Source organism: Hibiscus syriacus, unplaced genomic scaffold (assembly GCF_006381635.1).
Source record: "Hibiscus syriacus cultivar Baekdansim isolate YM2019G1 unplaced genomic scaffold, ASM638163v2 tig00111996_pilon, whole genome shotgun sequence".
In the NCBI taxonomy this organism is placed as follows: Eukaryota; Viridiplantae; Streptophyta; class Magnoliopsida; order Malvales; family Malvaceae; genus Hibiscus; species Hibiscus syriacus.
This window is the reverse complement of record NW_024063233.1, coordinates 2,665,264-2,690,865: the sequence shown is the minus strand read 5'-3', so window position 1 is coordinate 2,690,865 and position 25,602 is coordinate 2,665,264. Positions and strand designations below refer to the sequence as shown.

The 25,602-nt window shown below is 32.9% G+C and overlaps 1 pseudogene; it reads right to left on the bottom strand.

Annotated features, from left to right (window-relative positions):
• Positions 1-7,078: 7,078 nt before the first annotated feature.
• On the bottom strand, positions 7,079-18,388 carry LOC120173998 (annotated as a pseudogene).
• Between the last annotated feature and the right edge of the window lie 7,214 nt (positions 18,389-25,602).

The following is a 25,602-nucleotide window of genomic DNA, read 5'->3' as shown; positions in this document are numbered from 1 at the left end:
TAAACATGTTCCATAAAGCATAAAGACGTAGTAAAGTATTACCTCGATTTCCCGTGCCATACTAATCGACCATATAAATTCCATTCGAACACCTTTGATCTTCAATTCAACTTCCAATAATTCCTCATATACATATCAGCATAAATTATATCAGAAACAAAGCTTAATTGCGATAAACAGATCAAATCGGGTGATAAATTAGTGAAAAATAGCTTAGCAGGTTTGAATTTGGCGAAACGGACTTCTGATCGGATTAGGACGTCAAAAGAATAAAATATGACTTTTCAAAAATTTGGAATTTTTGGTCAAAATCAAAGTCAACGGGTTTGACCGGCAATTTCGTGGCCTTCGGGTATGAATTTCGAAAAATGGTCTCCGGAATCGGATTTGGAACGTCAAAAAATGTCAGGATAGGTATACTCGGTCAAAGTCAAAGGTCGTTTAATGCCCAGTCAAAGCCGGTCAAAGTTTTGGTCAACAGTGGTCAACGCCGGTCAACGGTCAACGGGTCGGGTCAACGGGTCAGGTCGGGTAGGGTAAATGGGTCAGGTCGGGTCGGGTTATGACCGGTCAAAACAAGAGCAAAACCGGTCAAACCGGTAATTATTTCTTCCCCACGTGCAGTGGCGTCACATGGGGGCGCGTGAACAGTGCTAAATTCCCGGAAAAATTCCTAAAAATTATTTTAATCTATTTCGAGATACTTACAAAGCTCGGTTCAAATTTTTGAACAGCGGAGAGCTAGATTTCAACGAATCGGAAACTTTGACCGCTTCACCTCCTCATGTGCCGCTGTCATCGGAGTCCAAGGATGACACCGGCGGACTCGGAACGATGCAAGGAACACGATGGTGTGGGAGGTGTCGTAAACGGATACTCGGATCATCGTGAATCGATGAAAACCAATTGAAATCAGGTTTTTACCGACGATACTTCCGACTGAAATTAACAACGAACGGCGACGATTCATGACGAAAGGTTTGAGGGGTTTTGTTCCTCGCTCGACAACGAACACGATGGTGGTTGTGGCTCGTCGATCGGAGGTCGGACAGCGAGTAGATCGGAGTTGAAAGTTGGTGACCGGGAGAGGAATTATGAGCATTTTCTGCATAAAATGCACGGGAAATGGGGGTTATATTAACTCCTAAAGAAAAATGGTCAAATCATGAGTTTAGCTACTAAACTTTCTGCACTTCTTAAAACGGTCTGCCAACTTTGAAATTTTATAATTTAATCCACAATTTTTTTCAAAATACCAATTAAATCCACCACTTTATAATTTCTTAAATTTATCCCCTAAATTGGGGTGTTACAACTTGTTCCATTAACATATACAACATTTAATCTTTCCAATGATGATGTTGCTTCTGTTGGGACCGTCCGCGCACCCCATGGCGCAGCGGAAACAAAACTCGACGGTCTCACCAGCGAACCAAGTACGAAAAACTGAAATCGTGAGGAAGGGATGCGAATGTTTACAGCGGGTTCCTTCAAAAACAGCAAGGAAAACAGTGAATATTGTTGGTGTAGATCGGTTTGAATCGTAAGCCTCCACGAAATCATGTCTAAACCTTTACTTAGTTCACTCGATTGAGATCAATCATTTTCTTCCCAAAACTATTTTGAGAGAATAACGGCTGAAGGTTTTGTGTGTGTGTTTAAAACGACTGCTAGACCTAACACACCCTTTTATAGCCAAGTTACTCTAATCATATTATGGTTTTATTATTTCAAATTAATTAAATCTATATTTAATTAATTGGAATTTAATAATCCTTTTATATCTAAGTTACCCTAATCATATTAAGGATTTTATTATTTCAAATTAATTAAATCTATATTTAATTAATTGAAATTAAATATTTGGAATTATTAAAACATATATTTAATTAACTCTAGATATATATTTTAGTAACGTACAACAAATTGTACATCTTTGCTCGTTTCAATCCTAGGGTGTGACCCTGTAGGTTCTTGTAACGTTAGCAGTAATTATTAGAACAATTCTAATATTACATACAATAAGTGACATCTAGCAATATATCATTGTCACCAAAGTTACAAGAAAATATGATTCGACATATCATCTTGGTGATTAACTCTTTTATGTATTACATCCTTATGTCCTTTATATCTAGAATAGGCACAAGTCTTGGAATAGTCATACTTGTATAGCCCATCTATTGTTTCTTAATATCTAGAGTAGCCTTTAATTAACGAATAGTTTATGATATATCATATCAACTTATTCGAGCATGGCCATGCATTTCTAGTCTTACTCAATCAAGTGGCCTGTGATATATTTCCTATTATGTACGAAGGAAAAATCCTATCTTAATAATACACACCCACTATATATATTAAGATATATTCAATAACAGTCTTTATAGAGCAACCAATTACGGAGCTTGTTTAGCTGCATCAAAACATACAACAATATATGTTGGGATAGTATTGATCTCAAGTCTGAGGATAATACATATAGTCATCACCATGAGCAATGTTATGACTGTCATATAATAATCCAAGACATATGCTCATGGTGGGTCAATCCAATACATTGTTCTCTAACAATATAATCATGTATCAATTCTGACATCTTTATGTCAATGACAACTAGTTGTCATCAATCAATAACATGTTAGTCTTAAGCGTATTATTATTATCCATGCCCATAATAATACTTGACTAGGGATCTTTTAATAATAACAATTATGTCATTATATGGACTTTATTATATTTTAGTTTATGTTAAACACATATATATAACTGAAAATAATAGCGGCAATGCCTTTATTCAATAAAATCGGTAAATAAAAGTATTATTACAATCATCATATGATTGGTATTTTGGGCATACTTTAACAGCTTCAGCGTGAAAATTCAGAAGCTTTTACAGAGATGTATGTTAAATTTCTTGAAGTGAGTGGGGTTTGTGATATGTAATTATGCTCTCACTATAGGTTACATGATCAAGTTGACAACCTAACTCAAATATTTTTCAAAGATTTCACATCGTTAATGGGGAATTTACCTCTTGGAATGCCATCAAGTTCATTACGGAGGCATTCATCAGCTACTACTTGCAATCTTTACCGAGGTGGAACGATGAATATTCAATATGGAAAAATCCCATCAAGTTCAATGGGAAGGCATTCATCTTCCAACTTCTTTGATCTCAACATCGAAATTTCATCGACACAATAGTGCATTAAGAACCCATATGAAGGTATGCCTTCAAGTTCAAGGGAAAGGCATTCATCTTCCAACTTCTTCAACCTCAACATCAAAATTCCATTGACACAACAATTCGTTCAAAACCCATATGGTAGCATGCCTTCGAGTTCAAGGGGAAGACATTAATCTGTCAACTTGTTTGACCTCATAATCAAAATAAAATTCATAAATGAGATAGAGGATTATTCATCTTCATAAAAAACTACTTTATGAGCCAGATACAGATGGTGCGGAGACATGGTTATTCGTTGAACCAAATTCACCTCAATTTAACATGGACTCTAATAATGGTGCTGATGAAGTTCTCATAAATACAACAAAAAATGTACCTCCAGCACATATGTAAAAAGTGGAATTTGACACAATGTACAAACTAGAATTTCTAGAAATGTATAATATTATATGTTATTGAATTAACTTATTTGTCAATGATGATGAGTTATATATTAGAATGGAGTTATTATCAAAAGAGTTTATAATAAATGCAATTAATAATTACAATATTCATAAATTTGTTCATTCCTTAGTCAAATAAGTCACCCATGAAAAGTATGTTTGCCATTGTGTACAGCGTGATAATGGATGTAATTGGATGGTACATGTATCGAAGAGTAAGAGGAATAACAACATATGGGAACTTATAAGATATAACAACTCTCATACATATTGTGTAAGAGGGATCAACCAATACCATCCTAAATTGGATTCCGACATGATTTGCCAAGCCATCAGGCCCATGCTCAAAGAAAGCTTTCATATAGCTCTTGTAGTACTGATTTTTGCAATAAAATCGTAATATGGATACACCATCTCATACAGAAAAGCATGGAAGATAAAATAGAATACCCTTACAAAATTATTCGACGAGTGTGATTCTTCTTACAATGAGCTACCAAGTTGGTTTAAAGTAATGCAAAGATGTAATCCTAGGAAAATAGTTGAGTTTGAAACTTGTCATGCATACGAGAAAGATAGAGTGGTCTGAAATAAATGCCAAGTCTATTGTTTTTTTGGACTTTGTGAAATACTACAAATCAGTGGTCCAAATTGATGGTACTTTCTTGTATGGAAAATTCAAGCAAATTTTATTATTAGTAGTTGTCTAAGACGGTAAGTGAAATATTATTCTCATTGCATTTTTCCTAGTTGAGGGAGAAAATATAAAGTCAGGTTTTTTTTCCTTATAAATTTACACTTCCATGTTGTCAAGAGGGATGGTATATGCATTATTTTAAATTACAAAGCTGGGATAAAAGCAACAATGGACTCTTTGGGTAGAATGTGGAAACCTCCACATGTCCAACACCGTTATTGTATTTGACATATTGCTCCAAACTATCATAAAATTTTTAAAAAGAATGATGAATGGCAATTACTTATATACATGAGTATATTAATTTTTTTTCAATTTTATTTTTCAGTCATTTTCATTTTCTTCACTTATATTTGTCTCTAATTAGCACATATGACTTAGGTTATGAATTCTTATCACAAAGGTTTGAGTATATGCTACAAGAGTTACAAGCCAAAAATGACCAAGGCTACAATTACATCATAACCATTAAACAAAGAAATGTGGACAAATGAATACAATGAGAGATATCAATATGGTCATATGATAACCAACTTGGTTGAGGCTATCAATTTAACCTTAAAGGGGTGCGTCATTTACATGTAACTACTTTGGTTAAAGTGGCATATTTTTTTTGGGGTAAGCTTTTTGTGAACCTTGTGGGACACGCTCTTACTTGGATGCAAACAGTCATATTTATCACCCAAGATTAGTAACAGATATACACAAAAAATTGTGCAACATCAAACGGGATGCAGGTAATAGATTTTTCTTGCACCCATGAATTATTTTGTATGTTGGAGATGCCACGACCTCTTGAAGGGATTGAATCTAACTCTTTTCGAGTGAATCTATAAGAAAGGTGGTGTGATTGCGGCTTCTTTCAAGCTCTAAAATATCCATGCTCCCATGTCATAGCAACTTGTTCATATTCTCATTTGGACTACAAACGTTATGTTGATCCCTTATACTAGCTTTCACAAGTATTCAAGGTATATGAATTTGAGTGTCCCCCATAGGTAATGAAAAAAACCCAAATGAGATTCAAACTTAGCTTACAATTATACCAGATTTGATTTTATTAAGAGAATCAGGTCGTCTAAAATCCATTCAAATTTATTGTGATATGGATATTCGAGAGATGTCAAAAGAACCTAAAAGATGTCGGTATTGTAGAAACCCAAGCCATGTAAAAATAATGTCCATCTGTTTTATCATCTCTCAATCATGGACCATAATTACGTAATTGTATTTTTCTGGTATTGGAATTTATGTTATTTTAATTTATGGTGTTTTATTTAATGTTATTGTATTTTCTAGTCTTCTATTTTATGTACTTTTATTTTGTATTTTTATCATATAAAATATTAACAATTTTATGTTTTTTTATTTAATTTAATTTTTTAACATTTTACATTCACTCCAATTGGAATATATAAACTTATATATTAAAATATATAAACTTATATTATTCTAAATTGGAATATCTAAATTTACTATAACTCCAATTTTACAAGGACTAAAATACAAAGAATTAAATATCTCATGGTTTAGGGATTTGTGTTTAGATTTTAGGGTTAACAATTATTGTTTATAATTTAGCATTTATATTTGAGATTTTAGGGTTTATGGTTTCCAATTTAAGATTTTGTGTTTAAGGTTTAGATTTTTGCATTTATGGTTTAGGATATGATGTTTATGGTTTGTGTTTTATAGTTTAAGGTTTATAATTTAGTGTTTAAGGTTTATAGTTTTTATAATTTAGAGTTTAGGGTTAAGTGATTATGGTTTAAGATTTAGGGTTTAGATTTATGATTTATTGTGTAGGGTTTACAACTTAGTGTTTAGGGTTTAAGTTTTACATTTAAGAGTTACGTGTTCATAATTTAATGTTAAGGATTTATAGTTTATATTTTAAGGTTTGGGATTTAAGATTTATGATCTATGATTTATGTTTAAAGGTTTTTGATTTATGTTTTAGGGTGTATAATTTAATGTTTAATGTTGGGTTTTAAGGTTTTGGTTTAGAGTTTATAATTAAAAATCCTAAATTGTATTTCAAAACCGTCAACTTAAAATTGGAGGTGGTATTTACCCGTGAAGGCGCTTTCCACATGAAGCGCCTCCTTGGTAGCAACCACATTAGCATAAGGTGCGTTTTATGTAAAACACTTTCTTGCTACGCTATCTAAATTGGTGGCTTTTCAATATATATCGGTTAAATGGTGTTATTTTGGTAGATTATCTTTTTTGGGTGATTTTTTTATAACAAAAGTTCTTGAAAGACCATATCGTTTGATGAGATATATTTGAGTGGCTAAAAAACTATTTAACCCTAATAAATAAATAAATACAATGGAAACGTAAGGTGCCTTTCATCTTAAAAACCTAATTAAAAAAACTGTTTCTTGTAAACACCAAATACTTTATACAGGAATTATTAAAAGAGTGAACTATCCACACACAGGCAAAAAAGACTATTATAGATCACTCACTAGTTTACGCCTGTTGGTAGGCTAGGGTTAAGTATTTAGCTAGACCAGTGTCCAATTTTATGTAATTGATTTCAGTCAAAGCAGGAAGAAACTTTGAAATCAACGTTTCATGTTTATTTATATAACCCTTGAATCAAGGAAAAGAAGATTGTTAATTTCCCAGCACAATAATATGCTCTTTTCTTTAAAAATACATCATCGAAGAATACTTTTATAATGACACGTCGTCAGAGAATCATTACCCCAAAATAAAATACATCCTTGACCGGTGCTGGGGCTTTGGCTTCTTAATAATTACACAACTGGTTTGGCGCAGGCGGTGCTACGAGTTGCTTTTCGTCCTTTGCTTAAGCTGTTCATTCAACAGACAAAGGTAATAATGCTAAATATCACTGCCCGGTGGCAAACAGATTTCAATTAGATCCAAACTCTTGATTCCACAGTTCAAGTTCTTCCCATTTGCTTTTGTTTAAACTAGGCCTAATAACTGACATTGCCTTCTGAAAGTCTCCATATCTTAAGAGGTCTTACCTGAAATATGAAGTATTGGTCAGCTTTAAAATATCAATCATCTATAGTCTGTAAGGACACCTTTATGCTGCTATTGTTTAGCAGTCAATGCCGAAGAGTAAAGCAGATGATTAACAACCAAACACTTGAGAAAAATAAACCAAATCTAAACCCATCATATTTTCATGACAAATATATTTGAATCTTAATCCCAGGTTAATTGCAGTAAAAAAGATCACCAAAAGCAACATTACGCCTAAAAAAGATAAATTTCACTTCTGCAAATATCAAAATAGATATAGAATGAGTTGGAAATACTGAAACTGACAAATGGTCAGAAGCAACATTACGTCTAAACAGACTAAATCATAATTGCTTTTTTGAGTATGCGGTAGAGCAACTCAGATTGGAATGACCATACTGCAAATAATGCACACTGAGGACTTATAAAATTGCATAATCACATTAAAAATTTACAAGTATGATCCCAAAGGATTCTTTTCATCTATTTGTTATATTATGTTTTACTTTTCCATTTCCAGTTTTCACTGCGTTTCGTTTTAAACTTGTTTAATTAGAGCATGACACCAAATACATCAAGTTCATCTTCAGTTCAGGCTTTCAGCATACTAAATGCAAGATGTTCAGAAAGCTATGCTTTACCTACAGATCATGGATGTTTATTATCACACATATTCTTAAAAAAGCAATAGAATACATATCCATGCAACCAGCAATAAATCCGACCTAGTAAGATTAACAAATTAATCTTAAATCAAATTTCTCTTACACTGCTCAGCAATTTGAAGGCAGTAACAGAAGATACAAGGAGCAACAAAGCGGCAAAAAGTGCAATCTTGAAGCAGTTTCAAAATATGATGATAGAAAATAATTTTAAGGGATAGAAAACTATATCGAATGAGTTCTGGGAGAGAATTATATACTTCATCCATGAAAATAACAGATGGCTGTTTGGATATGGCGACCATGAAGAAAGTCCGGACAAGCTTTTCACCCTCTCCTACCTGATTGATTATAAAGACCATAATCATGAGGACCATAGGGGTAAGGAAAGAAGATTGGAGAACACATTAAATACTTAACTTCTTTTAGAAGTAAGAAAATAGTATAATAGCAAGGACAGAGACAAACCCATTTAAACGTTAGAGAGGATGCAGAAACATTGAAGAATGTTGCCTGTGATTCAGATGTAAATGCTTTGGCAAGAATGGTCTTCCCATTACGAGGTGGACCAAAAAGAAGAAAACCTAGAAACCAAAGTACAGAAGTAATGTTCAATAAATAAATTCCTTAAGCACTGAAAACTTTTCTTCATGAATGCGATGATCTAGTAAGATTCAACCTCTAGCTGGCCTTCTAAGTCCAGTAAACAAGTCTGGCTTTCAAGTCGGAAGAATAACCATTTCCATTAATGCTTGTTTAGCCTTTTCAAGGCCAGCTGCAAATAATAAGAGAAGTTCATAATTACAATGCAATCACTAAAAAGAAAAACCAACAAGAGAAAAACATGTCAAGTATCTTACCAACATCGTCCCATTTAACAGCAGGGCTCCGATCAACTATCGCTGTATTAATCATTTCAACACTCATATAACCATTAGCAGGTTCTTGTGCAGATTTCGAACTTCCAACTCTATCAATCTGGTTTCTCACCACCAGGTTACGAGGAGACTTTTGTAATACCTCTCTCCTAGAATTTGATTCTCTTGGTGAAACTGCAGGCAGTTTGTGCATGAGTTAAGGTGTTCTGCAAATATTTTATAATATTATATAATAAAAAAAGGGAAAACAAGAAAATAATAATCATAAAACTAACAACCGCATAAATTTCCAATTTAAAAATGGTAGAATAACAATGTGGATTAACCAGTTGCCATCTAATGAACATATTTAAGTTTACATTTATAGAACATACGTTCAAGTATTTGAATGAGAAAACCGTACCTTGTTCACGGACGCGCCTCCTGAAATAAGTTAAAAACATGAAATAAAATTAAATGAAATGAGTATAAGCTTTTCAATTATTTTAAAATGAATTAAAATGTAAAATATTAAAGACCTAATCGGCGACTTAAAACAAGTAGTCTCTCAGATACTTGCCCCTGCCATTTCGATATTTTTGCCTATATGATTTCACCTTTTCTAGTTCACTACCACAAAAATTGAGGAATCAGAATTCATTTTAATGAAATCTAAAAAGAAATGCAAAGCGAATTATCGAAATACCTAGAGCTGATATACGAAGGTGTGGGAGTTGAGCTAGCCTCGACCAGAATTCGCTGTGCGTTTTTATAGTGAACCACGGCATCGTCTACTAAACCCCATTCTTCCGCTCGAACCGCTTTGTCGATCTCGCCTTTGGCCAAATCGAAGTATCCTTTGAGTTTATACGAGGTGCGTTCGTTTCCAGATATTCCCTCCATGTTTTGGCACGTGGAAGAACAAGGGTTTGGCGTAGATTCATATGCTGAGGTATCAGTGGAGATGATTGAGTTTAAAGAGTCGATTATGTCTTTGATGAAACTCGTATCTACAGTAAAAAAGAAGAAGAAGAAGAAGAAATCGAACAATCCTGGAAGAAAGAAATCAATATATATTAAAATGGCGGGTAATTAGGCTAACCATTTATGACAATATAAGGAAATTCTCCAAGGAATAAAGTTCATCGCTGCAATGAATAAAAAAGAACCAAATCGTTTTCAATTGAATATGGAATTTTCCGATGTTAAATTACGAGAGGGAAAGAGGAAGAGGAAGAAAAAGAGTTTTCAAGATTCTCCAGGAACGAGAATAAACTGCGAGGAGAAGATGCGCATTTAGGCTTTAGCCAACACACGACGTCGTTTAGCTCTTGCCTTTAGAATGAGCCACTAGAGAATATTAGCCCAATTTTGTTTTAACCAATTTGGATCGGACAAATTGAAATAGTATTAGGGGGTTATCTTATGGGTAATTTGGTTTAGAAAATGTAAAATTATTTTTAAGGATGAGATATTTAATTATTTAGGGTACATTACATTGTTTCTCACTAAATTTTATTCTTTCTCATATTTTTTTCACTCAACTTTCAATTTGATCAATTTGCTCATTGAACTTTTAATTTTAGGACTGAACAACCACCATCTACGACAATCGACGGTGGTTGGTCGACAGTGGCATGGCAACCTTCTGTTTTTATTTTATTATTTTATATTAAACAATAATAAAAAATGTCACGTCGTTAGCTGTTAGAGAGAAAACAATCGAGCGAGCAAAATGATTCGATTGTAAAGTTTAGTGAGCAAATTGATCAAATTGAAAGTTGGGTGAGGAAAATAGGAGAGAGAGTATATTTCAATAAGTAACGGTGTAATTTACCCTATTATTTATAATGTAATATTATTTGTTATATTCTTGAAAATATTAATTATTTGTTTAATTTATTTGATAAGAACTTAATATTATAGTTTTTGGTACGAGAAAATGAGATTATTTGATATTAAATTATCTTTACAATATATTTTTGGGTAAAGTACACAAATGGTCCCTGACTATATGGTATTACTTTATTAAATCATTCGACTATAAATGTTATGAAATGGTCCTCCGACTATAAGGTATTATTTTGTTGAGTCCACCGACTATTAAAAATTACAAAATGATCATCTAATTATTCATATGTTCCAAATTCGTCATTTTCTGTAAAAACAAAATACGATTGTCTGAGATGGGCATTAACATGATGATTGAGATATGATAGTCGTTTGAGATTCTAGAATCATATTTTTATCATATCATAGTTAGTATGTTAACGCTCAGCTCAGATTATCGTCAATTTTAACGGAAAAGGACGAGTTTGGAACATATGCATGCTCATGTGATCATTTTGTAACTTTTAATAGTTAAGGGACTCAACAAAGCAACATATTATAATCGGAAATTCAACAAAGCATCACCTTATAGTCGGGGACTATTTGTGTACATTACTATATACTTTTTAATGGTTTAAACTTTTAATATTAAATTTGCATAAAAAATTCAAAAAGTTATTCCCATAGCACTATTTAATATTTATAAAATATATATTGAATTTATTATTAATATAATTAATATATTAAATAGCATTTAAAATATATGTTTACATAAATAAATATATTTTATTTATTTTTATCATAGTATAGAATAAGACTTTAAATTGATTTAGTAGTGATTTAAAATAATTTTAAATTCCTTAAACCTTGTGAGACAGTTTCTTCAATGTCGCATATTCAGGCTCAACGTTTGCTGGACTCCAACGCCCATGTCTGATGTTTCACTTGTCTATATTTGAAGCTCGACAAATACATCTGCTCATACACTCGCTTAGTATGCAACTTTTTTAGCGTCATCTTTATATTTTGAGTCTGAGTGCCCAGATGTTATAAACTCAATTGTTATTTCTGATACTGTTTTTGGTTAAATAATATTATTATCTTTCCTTTAAAAAATATTTCAATTATTTTAAAAACATTAGAGACGATAACTAACCATCAAATGAGCTTTTCAATAAGTGCGAATAGCAAATAATAATTTTTTCCAATTATTGGAAAACGTAAAAATAAATAAATCTCAAAATTTGAAGCTTTAACAAAAACGAATTCGTTTAACTCGTGACAACTTCATTTTTATAAGCTTACAAGTCAAACTCTCGTAAAAAATTCAAATTTGAATTAAATTTATATGATGAGCTAATATTTAGCTAATATATTTATAGAGATAACATAAACATAATATTAATAAAACTTTATAATATTATTTAAATATGTGTAACACCAATTAAATATTAAGATAATATAAAATAACATGTTAAAATGAATTGATAATAAATGAAAAACCCTAGCTGCATTGAAAACCCTAGCCTCGCCTTAGTTGGTAACACCGGTGGTCGTCCGTCGAAATCAATGGTGAGTCTAGGTGCCCTGTTTGTGATGGAAAGACTGGGTTCTTGTTCGCGCTTGTGAGTGCTATAAATTAAGCGAAAACATGTGTAAGTATACACAATCGAACAAGTAATATAGAGTGAGTGAGTATCATCTGTTGGGACCGTCGACTCACCCCATGGCGCAGCGGAAACGAAAATTTGATGGTCTCACCAGCGATCCAAGTACGATAAAATGAAATCATGAGGAAATGATGCAAATACTTATTGTGGGTTCATTGAAAAATAGCAAGGACAACAACGACTAATGGTGGAGACGATCAGTTCGAATCTTAAATCTCCACGAAACCACGTCTTAGCCTCTACTCAGTTCACCCGATTGAGAGTAATATTTGCTTTTCCCAAAACTGTTTTGAGAAAAACGGCTGAAGATGATGTAAAATGGTTGTTAGACCTCACACCTCTTTTTATATCCAAGTTACCTTAACATGTTAGGGATTTTATTATTTCGAATTAAGTAAATATTTATTTAATTAATTCAAATAAAATATTTGGGATAATTAAAACATATGTATATCAAGTATACAAATATTAACTCTAGACATATTTTAGTAACGTACAACAAATTGTACATCTTTGCTCATTTCAATCCTAGGGTGTGACCCTGTAGGTTCTTGTAACGTTAGCAGTAATTATTAGAACAATTTTAATATTACATACAATGAGTGACATCTAGCAATATATCATTGTCATCTAAGTTACAAGAAAATATGATTCGACATATCATCTTTGTGATTAACTCTTTTATGTGTTTCATCCTTTTGTCCTTTATATCTAGAATAGACACAAGTCTTGGAATAGTCACACTTATATATCCCATCTTTGTTTCTTGATGTATAGAGTAGACTTTAATTAACGAATAATTTGTGATATCTCATATCAACTTATTCGAGCATGGCCATGCATTTCTAGTCTCACTCAATCAAGTGGAATGTGATATATTTCATATTATGTAGGAAGGACAAATTCTATCTTAATCATACACAACCACTACATATATCAAGATATATTCAATAACAGTCTTTGTAGAGCAACAAGTTACAGAGCATGTTTAACTGCATCAAAACATACAACAATATATGTTGGGATAACATTGATCTCAAGTCTGAGGATCATACATATAGTCATCACCATGAACATGTTATGACTGTCACAAAATAATCCAAGACATGTGTTCATGGTGGGTCAATCTAATACATTGTTCTCTAATAATATAATTATGTTTTAATTCTGACATTTCTATGTCAATGACAACTCGTTGTCATCAATCAATAACATGTTAGTCTTAAGCGTATTATTATTGTCCATGCCCATCATAATACTTAACTAAGGATCTTCTAATAACAATAATTATGTTATTATATGGACTTTATTATCTTCCAGTTTATGTTAAACACATATATATAACTGAGAATAATAGTGGCAATGCCTTTATTCAATAAAATCGATAAATAAAATGCATCATTACAATCATCTTATGATTGATCTTTGGGCATACTCTAACATCATCTCCATATGGATTTGAGGAAATTACGAGTTAAGTTAAAGAACCAATCTAAATTATCCAAGTAAAGTCAGTGTAATGTTATGAACAAATGATAATGCCATGGCAAGATGAAATGCATGCAGATGAAATTTCAATGGTGGTGTGGAAATGCAGCAGTGGAAATGCTATGACAAATTGAGATGTATGTAGTGTAATAAATTAAAAACGCTAAGAAAAAAACAATTGAGAATTTGGGAATGAATAAGATAACTTGACAATCCTCACGTAAATAAGCAGTAATGAGAATGATTGGTAGGGTTACTAAGGAATCCTAATATGTGTCTTATAGAGTGGTTTAATCTTATATGACCTATTTGCTCGACAAAGTTTGCTAAAAGTGTTCCCAAGCTATCTCTAGTATGGAACCTGATAGATAAAAATGCCACAGAAATACCTCTCATCGTGAATTGTAGCAAAATTCATATCGATTAAGCCTACTCCTTTTAGTCATTGAAATCATATCCTTATCTCTAAGGTGGATTAGGTCTTAGTTAGTAGCTAAAATCCATTGCTCACGTTGATCTTCACCTTGCCCTCTCGAATACTAGGCATCAAACTTAAGAAATGACTATTATTTTATGCTCTTACAATCCTAAGTAAATAAATACAATGAGAAAAACAAATAATAAACATAAAAACTTAAACCATTCATTGAAACAACAACTTAATCATCCATATATATAACCCCCACCAAACAAGGTTTAGTTCATGGTAGGGTACGATTCATCCAAAGAAATCATTTGTTCCATAATAACCCACAAAAGATAAGTGAAAACAAAAGCACAAAGGTGAAGGAAAACTCCCAATGTGTGTTATCGTGACCCCCCTATGGCCACTGTAAACCACCTTAACGATACTAGCTTCTCTCAAACACATAGCTCACCACTCCCCTTGAGCTTGAAAATGGAGGCACCACTAAAAAGATAAAAAGGGAAAGAAAAATGGAAGCTTATAGACGCCCTTCACTCTTCTTTAGCTCACATTTTTTTCCCAAAAAGAATTTCTCCTCTTTTGTGGCATCGTCTTCTACTTATACTAAGGGGATATCCTAGGGTTTTATTCCAAAATTCCCTTAGTAACCTATGTAACATTCCTCTCACGTGAAACACTGTACAAAATTTTGAGTGGTCCCCTCCTAGGTGGTTGGCAGCAAGAATCAGATGTGGGCTGGACAACTAGCTCTTTTATAAAAATATCTTCAGCTCTTTTATCCTTTTTCGTGTCCATAAATGTCGTCCTAGCCACCCAAAACCTTAAAAGTAGGGTTTTTTTCCTTCTTTTTGTTCTTGCCCCCTCAGCAACCACCTATCTTGAATGGAATAAAATAATGCCATAAAAGAAATATGAAAAATAATAAAAACCACTTAAACAAAAATAACTAAATAAAAAAATAAAAATGCACGTGTTATTTATGAAATAGTAGCAAACAAAAAATGTTTTAGCAATTTCAAAAGGTTAGAGATACAAGCTCAAGCATCCTGCAGCTAGAGTGTCGACTTGTCACCCAAGATGGGAGTTTCAATGTATGCCTTCAACTGTTGGCCATTTATCTTGAAAATGGTATCATCATCCAAGTTTTTTATGTCCACGACTCCATGGGGGTATTGATATAGGCTGATCTGCCCTAGATTATGGATCTAGTGGAGAGCAAGCACCTGCAAGAATATGAGCTACAAATTGAAGGCTTGGAGGTAAATGAAAGGTGTTAATGGTATGTTGATTTTAGATATATGAGTGGCTGCGGATGTATTGTTGAAATGGAAATGGTTTGGGCTTAAGAAACAAGGGAAAATGGTAGAATATTATCTTAAATAGATTAAGGAAACACCAATGTTATAAGAGAGCAAAGACCCAGACTTACAAGTTAATTTAAGGAGTGGTAGAATCAAACTTGGACCCTCTATCTATAATGGAGATATGAACCACAAGTATCAATAGAAATAGAAGAGATTGACACCACAAGCACCTATGTCTCTTGACAAGTCGATAAAAGTTCAAAAGAACTTGTAAAGAGGATAACCACACAATAAATTAATTTCAAGCAAAAATGATTGTTTTTAAATGAAAAACTAATGACCTATTTATAGTTTTCAAAGGGTTTAGGCCGAATGGATACATGATGGTTCGGCTAAGGTTGAAATACCTTTGAAAATACATGATTTGTTAATGAAAATACATGACTTTAATGAAAATACATTCTCTTGGCTGAATAGTAAGGTGTTGGTTTGGCCCTAAAGATGTTTTGAATGCATTCGGAAGTTACTTGGCGCCAAAATGAAGTGGAATGAGTCTTTGGCCGATAGGAAGCATCCCTTGGTGTTTTGGCGCCTATATGATGTCACATGGAGTGCACATGCTTGAATGATGCACATGGTAGCCTACTTGACTGTACATGGGTCTTCTTGAAATTCTTTGGTGAGCTTGCAACCATAAGATGATGTCTTGATGTCCATGGGTAGCCTAGATATAAACTAGATTTAAGGTAAGTTAGGTGAGTGTCTTGGTAGCTAAATAGGTGAGTTATAGCTTGATAAACTCAAGCTAGTTAGCTTTGGTCTTCTCAGCTCCCCAGCTACGATCCCAGTTACTTCCATTTACCTTTTGTCCACTTTTTAGCAATTCGGTCCAAAGCTCTCCTCCAGCTAAGTTCAGCTACATGCTAGCTCATCCAACTAAGTTGAAGCTCCTTAAGTGGTGAAATGAGCTTCCATAACGTTCATGACCAAGTGTGAGATGTTATGCTTGTCCTTCTAGCTAACCAAGCCACCATAATATGCCTTGCTTTGTGTTTCACCAATAGGAATTAACAAAAAAATCAAGTAAGCAATGTGTGAGCTCATTTAAGGTAAAATGCATGCTGTCGTGAGGTATTTGAGTGATACGAGCTATGAATGATCGTCTAGAAGCTAAAATAACATGTATATAAGCTAAATATAAGGAATATGACATTCATGAACTTTAAGAAAACATATATGAGCAATAAAAGAGATGCATACATGCAAATGAGCTAAAGAAACATGGATGTAAAGCTAGTGATCTAGTGTAAACATAACTTGAGCTAATGAATGAATGAATACATGCTGCCATGATATATAAATGATATGTAAACATCATAAATAAATCTAAAACATAATATAAATCTTAGTAAAGATGTGGAAACATATGTTTTGCATGAAAATCATATAGTATGAAAGTGAATGATAACATATGATTATTCAAGCATAATTCAAGGAGCAAAAGCATTCTTATAACATTATATGATGCATATAGAAGATAATAAAGGGTAAAAAAAGGAAGAACTCCCTTAGAATCAACTTTGAATAACATACTTGGTGTAATCAAGTCATGGAGAAAGTTGAAGCTAGTTTGGATCGTACCATTCTCCCCTTTTTTTAGGCTATTTGTCCTCAAATCGAAGTAGTTTCTCATTAAAAACCTTCTTGATGTAGGAAAGATTGAATCCTTATACTTTCCTCCAATAGATGCTTTACACGAAATGTTCAACTTCTTCGCTTCAATTATGGTAACTTCATTGATGGGAGGACACAATGTTTGGGAACCATCACATTTCATTTGAACGGGAGAGACATATTCTTTCACGAACCAACTTGTTCATTTTTATTTATTCTTTGAATCATTACAATGCTTAGAAAGGACTTCTATCTCTTAAATTCCTCCCTTTAATTCATCATGCTTATTGGTGAAAAGGTTTGTCTCCTGGTCGGAGTCATCATGTCACTTGGTGAAGATAATTGTTCTTTGAATGACTCCTTGTTGCCGATCATCATGTCTTTTCACCTTTGTGCATCTCTAAATGATTGCCTTTAAGGTTGGTAGGATTTCACCATTGGAATGAAACAAGTTGCTGCAAAACAAATCAAAGTTAGTAAAAGAAAAACTATTAACAAGATGAATGAAAATAGCAAACCAGGGTGGATTTTTAATGGGCGTTGGTTGCTTAAAGATGGAAACTCCATTGGTTGCTCAATTCCCTTCAATATGTGCAATGTACTTGGAGTATCATTGATCCCAGCTCTTGGCACCTCAAGTGATACATCTTTTTGAACTTCAAGTGGCATAATTGTTTGAACGTCAAAGGACGTGTCTTGTGGATCACTAAAGGTCACAACTATCAGTTCTTCAAAAGATATGTTTCTTGAATCTTCAACTTGAAGTGACATGTCTCTTGGATTACCCTGTAAAACAAAAGAAAGGATAAGAAAAATAGTAGGGTTAGATAAAAAATTCACTCTCATTTTCTTTTCTATGCTCACTTTCTCCTTTTTGCCAAATTCAATCTTTTCATCTCTCTTATTTTCAACTGCAATTTTTTTCACATCCGTTTTCTCATTTTCAACTTGCTCCACTTTTATTTTTTTCTCATGCAAATCTTCTTCCATGGCACTCTTTTTTGTTTGATTCTTCATGGATTCAATGTTTTTCTTCAGTTGAGTTTGGTCTTCATGCACTTGATTTGGAAACATTGGCACAAAGGTGATATTCTTTTCATTATGGATGAATGAGAAGTGATTAGTGAAGCCATTATGCATTGCTCGTTTATCAAATTTCCAAGTTCGATCGAAAAGAAGATGACTTGAATTCATGGGAACAACATCACACAAGACTTCATCTTTGTACCTTTCGATTGAGAATGGTGCAAGTACTTGTTCAGTTATCTTTAACTCTTCTTCTTTATTCAACCATTGCAATTCATATGGGCTGGAATGTTTGATCGTTGTAAGCCCCATCTTTTCTACCATATATGTGCTAGCAAGGTTTGCACAACATCCACCATCAATGGCTACGAGAAATACTTTACCATTTACGTGGTAACGAGTATGAAATGTATTCTCTCTTTGCTGATTGTACTCAATTCCTTGGGAAGATGAAAGATCAAGAAACATTGTTAGTAAAAAAAATTAAAATGTGAAAAAGGACCTTACCAATCATACTCTCACAAAACCTCTCTTAGACACTCCAAAGAAAGAAAATTGTCACTCAACACTCGTGTTTACACTCAGGACTTGTTATGGGTTTTTCTTTGTCCTCTTCTGTGTTCACATTCTCATGTGCCTTTTTTCTCTAGTCCTCTTAGTAGGTCCTAAAATACTTTACTCAAGCTAGTTAGCTTTGGTCTTCTCAGCTCCTCAACTACTCTCCCATCTACTTCCAGCTGCCTTTTGTCCACTTTTTAGCAATTTGGTCCAAAGCTCTCCTCCAGCTAAGTTCAGTTACATGCTAGCTCATCCAGCTATGTTGAAGCTCCTTAAGTGATGAAATGAGCTACTATAACGTTCATGACCTAGTATGAGCTGCTATGCTTATCTTTTTAGCTAACCAAGCCACCATAATATTCCTTACTTTGTGTTTCACCTATAGGAATTAACAAACAAATCAAGTAAGCAATGTGTGAGCTCATTTAAGGTAAAATGCATGATGTCGTGAGGTGTTTGAGTGATACAAGCTATGAATGATCGTCTAGAAGCTAACATAACATGTATATAAGCTAAATAGAAGGCATAGGATATTCATGAGCTTTAAGAAAACATATATGAGCTAGAAAAGAGATGCATACATGTAAATGAGCTAAAGAAACATGGATGTAAAGATAGTGAACTAATGTAACATGAGTTAATAAATGAATGAATACATGCTGCCATGATATATAAATAATATGAAAACATCATAAATGAATCTAAAACATAATATAAATCAAACTAAAGAAGTGGAAACATATGTTATATATGAAAATCATGTAGTATGCAAGTGAATGATAACATATGATTATTCAATCATAGTTTAAGGAGAAAAAGCATGCTTATAACATTAAATGATGCATATAGAAGATAATAAAGGATAAAGGAAGAACTCTCTTAGAATCAGCTTTGAAGAATAACCTTGGTGTGATCAAGTCATAGAGAAAGTTGGAGCTAGTTTGGATCGTATCATCCTCCCATTCTTTTAGGCGATTTGTCCTCAAATTGAAGTAGTTTCTCATTAAAGATTTTCTTGATGTAGGAAAGTTGAATCCTTATACTTTCCTGCAATAGGTGTTTTACACGAAATGTTCAACTTCTTGGCTTCAATTCTGGTATCTTCACATCCTTTGATGTGAGGACACAATGTTTGGGAACCATCACATATCCTTTGAACAAGAGAGACATATCCCTTCAAGAACCAACTTGTTCCCTTTTCTTTATTCTTTGAATCATCACAATGCTTGGAAAGGACTTCTATCTCTTCAATTCCTCCATTTAATTCATCATGTTTATGTTAGAGTATGCCCAAAGACCAATCATATGATGATTGTAATAATACATTTATTTACCAATTTTATTAAATAAAGGAATTTCCACTATTATTTTTAGTTATATGTCTGTTTTAACATAAACTGAAAGATAATAAAGTCCATATAATAACATTATTAAAAGATCTATAATCAAGTATTATAATGGGCATGGATAATAATAATATGCTTAAGACTAACATGTTATTGATTGATGACAAGGAGTTGTCATTGACATAGAGATTTCAGAATTGATACATGATTATATTGTTAGAGAACAATGTATTGGATTGACCCATCATGAGCATATGTCTTAGATTATTATGTAATTGTCAAAACATTGCTCGTGGTGATGACTGTATGTATGATCCTTAGACTTGAGATTAATGCCATCCCAATATATATTGTTGTATGTTTTGATACAGTTAAACATGCTCCGTAACTGGTTGCACTATAAAGACTGTTATTGAATATATCTCAATATATGTAGTGGGGTGTGTATGATTATGATAAGATTTTTCCTTCCTACATAATAGGAAATATATCACATGCCACTTGATTGAGTAATACTAGAAATGCATGGCCATGCTTGAAAAAGTTGATATGTGATATCACAAATTATTCATTATTTATAGTCTACTCTAGATATCAAGAAACAATAGATGGGTTATACAAGAGTGATTATTCTAAGACTTGTGCCTATTCTAGATATAAAGGACAAAAGGATGTAATACATAAAAGAGTTAATCACGAAGATGATATGTCGAATCATAATTTCTTGTAACTTAGGTGACAATGTTATATTGCTAGATGTCACTCATTGTATGTAATATTAGAATTGTTCTAATAATTACTACTAGCATTATAAGAACATACAGGGTCACACCCTAGGATTGAAATGAGCAAAGATGTATAATTTGTTGTATGTTACTAAAATATATCTAGAGTTAATATATGTATATTTGATATATATATATATATATATATATATATATATATATATATATATGATTTGAATTATCTCGAATATATATGTATATTAGAATTGTTCTAATAATTACTACTAGCATTAGAAGAATGTAATTTTGATTATAACTCATTCAATTGATATTTAATTTGGAATAATTAAATAAGATTTTAAATAAACATTAAAGATTATAATTCAGATTATAAGTCTATAATGTATATTTAATTTTAATTAATTAAATAAGAAATTTATTAATTTGAAATAAATTAAAACCCTAAGTGTTTGGGTAACTGATATATTTAAGTTAGGTAAGGTCTAGTAGCCGATTACTTTAGTCGTTTTTTCTCAAAACCAATTTTGGAAAAAAATTTGCTCTCAATCGGGTGAACTAAGTAGAGGTCGAGACATGTTTTCATTGAGGCTTACGATTCAAACCGTTCTTGATCACCACTTCTCGCTGCTGGCTTTGTTGTTTTTCAAGGAACCCATTGTAAGTATTCACATACTTTCCTCCCGATTTCGGTTTTACGTACTTGGATTGCTGGTGAGACAGTCCAGTTATATTTCTACTACGCCGTGGGGTACACCGACTGTCCCAACAGTGGTGTCAGAGCCGCTTGTACAATCCGAATTTGGGTTAAATTCTTGGTTGATGTGATATGTATGAGATGCATGTTCTATTTTTATCATTTTTGGCAGATATGAATGATATCATTGTTCGAGTCGATAATTGTAATGATTAATATGTTAATTTTTTAATCTATTTTTCGATAATTTCCCTTAGACCCTGCAAGGGGCTTCACCCTTTGACCCTTAATCAACAATACAAATTGAAGGCCCATATTAATATTTTTTAGCAAAGGCATAAAAACGTGTATATATATGATATGTTTGTTTTGCACGGTGTTTGACATGCATGGTTATAGCCCCTGTTCAATTTTCAATGGTTTAATTTGAAATACGATCTGTGAGTCGTGCCTTTCTATATTTTAGTTGTATTTCTCTTCCCATCTTACTCCCTCATATGTAAAACGAGTTTATTTTAAAATTGTAGTCCTATTAAGAATCACAATGAGTAGAAGAATAGTGATAAGATACCTAGAGAGTAGTCTTAGGCTTTAGGGTTTTTTGGTTCTCCCATTGGCTTGGGATGGGCCACCTTAGTCATTGTTTTTGGGCTATAACCATTGCATCTTATTTATTGCTATATATGTTATGTATGCAATGCATCAAATGATAAAATAAGAATGAATATTGATGAGATCAATAAGGGCCTAATATTAAAACGAACAATGATGAGATAATTACACAAATCCCTCTTTATATTCTAAGTTAACTTAACTGTCCAATATTTATCCTCATTAAGGCTTCTATCGATATTATGTGGGCTTTGCCAAAGCATTCGCACATAAATCTTTCTTGGTTAAATGCAAAGAATAAGAAGTGATAATCATCGATTGAGATATTGGTAATAACTTAGCTAGGTTATTCTAATAGGATTAGAAACCTAGAGGTTAAATATTTGTATAAGTCAAGAGATGACTTGAACAAGAGTTGTTCACTAAAAGGAGGAGTTACATGAGATGTAACTAGTAAAGTGTTACTTACCTAAATAATCACTATCCTAAAAGAAAAGTCAAAGCTGATTTAGGAAATTGATGTATTATATATCCTCACCCACTAGAAAAGAGGGCTTTTTTAAATTTTTGAATAAAATAGAGGGAGTAATTTGTAAATAAAGAACTATTTATAAATTTTAATTCGGTAAATTTACTTACTTTAATATTTCCATTGTTGTAGATTTAATGGCAAACAACACTTTATCAATTCAATCATTCCTTGAGAAGGATAAACTTAATGGCATAAACTTCCTTGACTGGTTTCGTAATTTGAGAATTATTCTCAAACAGGAAATGAATGAATATATCATTGAAGAACCTATTCATGATGAACCGTCAACTAATGCTTCAAGAGCTGACAAAGACAAATTCAATAAATATATGGATGATATGTTAGATGTTGGATGTCTAATGCTTGCCACCATGACTCTTGAGCTTCAGAAGCAACATGACGACATGATTGCATATGAGATGATTCAAAATATAAAAGAAATATATAAAGGGAAAGCACATCAAGAGAGATATGAGACCTCTAAAGCTCTATTTCAATGCAAAATGGCATAGGGAACTCCTTTAGGAGCTCATGTCATCAAGATGATGGGCTACATCCAAACGTTGGAAAAGTTGGGATTTCCTCTCAAAGATGAATTGGCTACTGATGTTATCCTACAATCGTTGCCAGATAGCTTTAGCCAATTTATCCTTAATTTTAACATGAATGAAATTAACAACATTTTTCCATAGTTACTTGGCATGTTATGAACTGCTGAAAGTAACATGAAAAAGGTTGAACCTAAGCCCATTCTAAAGGTCCACAAGGATAAAGGAAAGGGAAAGAAAAAGGCAACGACAAAGTCTAAGGGAAATGGTAAGCCAAACTGAAAGGGAAAACGTATTGAAACCCAAAGGGGGATTTAGCAAGGAAGGAAAATGTTTCCATTGCGATAAGACCAGACACTAGAAGAGAAACTGCCCAGTTTACCTTGAAGAGGTTAAGAAGGCAAAAGCAAATAGAACGTTTGTTTTATGTATTTGTGTTATTGATGTTAATTTGTCAACATATACTTCTTGGGTATTAGATACCTGTTCTGGTTCTTATATTTGTACTTCCATACATGGACTGCAAAAGAGAAGGAATCTGGCTAAAGGAGACGTAAACCTACGAGTGGGAAATGGTGCAAGAGTTGTTGCATTAGCTATAGGGACATATGTTTTATCTTTGCCTAGTGGACTTCATTTAAATTTAGAGGATTGTTATTTTGTGCCAAGCTTGACTAAGAACATTATTTCCATTTATTTTTTTGGACAAAATTGGTTTTGAGATTATTATTAAGAATAATAGTTGTTCTTTTTATCCCGATAATTTTTTTATGGTTCGGAACAATTGGTTAATGGTCTCTATATTTTGTATCAAGAAAACACTATTTATAACATAAATACTAAGAGATCAAAAACAAATGACTCGAATCAAACTTATCTTTGGCATTGTCGTTTAGGCTATATAAGTGAGAAACATATATCAAAACTCCATAAAGATGGATTCTTAGATTCATTTGTTTTCGAACAATATGATGTATGCATATCTTGCTTGTTGGGAAAAATGACTAAAGCTCCTTTTAATAGTAAAGTTGAGCGAGCAAGTGATTTATTGGGGTTAATACATAGTGATGTATGTGGACCGATGAATACACAAGCCATAGGTGGATTCCATTACTTCATTACTTTCACTGATGACTTCAGTCAATATGGGTATATCTATCTTATGCACCATAAATCTAAAGCCCTTGAAAAGTTTAAGGAATTTAAAAATGAAGTACAAAATCAACTAGGCAAGAGTATTAAGGCACTTCGATCAGATCGAGGTGGAGAATACTTAAGTATAGAGTTTGATGAACTCCTGAAAGAATGTGGGATTGTCTCACAGTTTACACCACCTGGTACACCACAGTGGAATGGAGTTTCTGAACGAAGGAATCGAACACTGTTAGACATGGTTCGATCGATGATGAGTCATAGTGATCTTTCGACTTCTTTTGGGGATATACACTTGAAACAATCGTTTTTACACTAAACAGTGTTCTATCTAAATCAGTTCAAAAGACACCATACGAGATATGGACTGGGAAACGTCTTAGTATACCTTTTATGAAGATTTAGGGTTATGAAGCTTATGTAAAACATTAGATGTCTACAAAGCTCGAACCTAAATCTCATAAGTGTATACTTTTTGGATATCCTAAAGAAACTAAGGGATACTATTTCTTCAACCCTAACGATAACAAAGTGTTTGTTGCTCAAAAAATAGTTTTTCTTGAAAGAGAATTTCTCTCAAAGAAAGGAAAGGGTAGAAATATTGAACTTGGAGAAGTTCAAGAACGACAGATCAATAAACCTAAAGGTGAGCATGTTTTACAAGTTTTTGAGGAACATTCAACAGATTTAGAAACACAACCACTGCGCAGATCCATAAGAAAACGTCGTGCACCTGAGATATTTGGATTTATCGTTACTGGACATGGAGATGTTCTTCTTATGGATCAAGATGAGACCAGGACTTATCAAGAGGTAGTGTCTAGCCCAAACTCTGAAATAAACATTAAAGATTGTAATTCAGATTATAAGTCTTTAATGTATATTTAATTTGAATTAATCAAATAAGAAATTTATTAATTTGAAATAAATTAAAACCCTAAGTGTTAGGGTAACTGATATATTTAAGTTAGGTAAGGTCTTGCAGCCGATTACTTCAGCCGATTTTCTCAAAACCGACTTTGGGAAAAGAAAATTTTGCTCTCAATATGGTGAACTAAGTAGAGGCGAAGACATATTTTCGTGGAGGCTTACTATTCGAACTGTTCGTGATCACCATTTCTCGCTATTGTCTTTGTTGTT